Source organism: Limulus polyphemus, unplaced genomic scaffold (assembly GCF_000517525.1).
Source record: "Limulus polyphemus unplaced genomic scaffold, Limulus_polyphemus-2.1.2 Scaffold811, whole genome shotgun sequence".
Lineage (NCBI taxonomy): Eukaryota > Metazoa > Arthropoda > Merostomata > Xiphosura > Limulidae > Limulus > Limulus polyphemus.
The window spans coordinates 74,954-76,179 of NW_013666421.1; the positions used below are offsets into that span (position 1 = coordinate 74,954).

General features: G+C 36.9%; 1 long non-coding RNA gene across 1 annotated transcript in view; it reads left to right on the plus strand.

Annotated features, from left to right (window-relative positions):
* The first annotated feature begins 400 nt into the window (after positions 1–400).
* LOC111086052 overlaps positions 401–1,226 on the plus strand; it is a 4,785-nt gene continuing 3,959 nt past the window's right edge. Inside the window, exon 1 of the long non-coding RNA XR_002610815.1 lies at positions 401–540. This is a non-coding gene — a long non-coding RNA (uncharacterized LOC111086052). The remainder of the gene's footprint in view (positions 541–1,226) is intronic.

Genomic DNA, 1,226 nt, shown 5'->3' on the forward strand with positions numbered 1-1,226 from the left:
CAAGATTACATAAAACAAAATTTACAAATACGTCACTGAATGGATAACAAGATTACATAGCATCAAATTTACAAACACGTCACTGAATGCATAACAAGATTACATAAAACAAAATTTACAAATACGTCACTGAATGCATAACAAGATTGCATAACATCAAATTATATAAATATTTCGCTGAATAGATAACAGGATTACATTATATAAAATGTAAAAAATATATCACCAAATTAATAATATGACTCCATGCATATCAGTGTATCGTGAAAGCGGTAACAAGAGTACATAATGTGAATTATAAACATGGAGCAGCTGGTGAATGATATGTTGTCATAGCAACACTTATTGATAATGACCGTTCAACACCGTATCATTCATGTGATAACACATTATCAAAATGGTCATACTAGCGACACTGACAAAATCCGTTTCTGCTGCATTTCCATCTGTTGATAAATCTAGAAAAACAGTATAAAAGAGGTTTAAAAAAAAGCCATACCTTCATTTCTGTCGCACAGAAGTTCTATTGCAGACTTTCAGGTAATGTGTTTCAATTCGTAAATTTCAAACCTTTAAATGTCATTTAAACATGGATGTATTAACGTAAAGAGGAATTTACAGCTTGAAAATACCACATTATCAAATAAGTTCTTCCACTTCTTTAAAAGCTCTTTGTCAAATAGAACTATATTATTGTTTCCTTGTTTGTTTTGTTTTCTGAATTTCGCGCAAAGCTACACGAGGGCTATCTGCGCTATCCGTCCCTAATTTAGCAGTGTTAAGACTAGAGGGAAGGCAGATGGTCATCACCACCCACCGCCAACTCTTAGGCTACTCTTTTACCAACGATTAGTGGGATTGACCGTCACATTATAGTCAGACGAAAGAAGTGGGCAAGTGATATGATGACCAAGCCTCTGGACTTTTGGAAGACCGTATTGTTGTCAGACGAATCAATATTCGCTCTATTTTCGGGCAGTGGAAGGATACGGGTCTGGAGAATGCCTCATCAAGAGTTTTGGCTCAACAGATTGCAGCCAACTGTGAAGCATGGTGATTTCAGCGTGATGGTTTAGGAAGCTATTTGGGTTGGTGGGAGATCGAGTTTAGTGGAGTGCGTTGGCAACATAAATCGTGCGAAATACGTCGAAGTATTGGAGGAAGGACTCTTGCCACTTTATTCCTCGGGTTTCGTGGACAAGAACACAACGTTGTTTCAGGAAGAT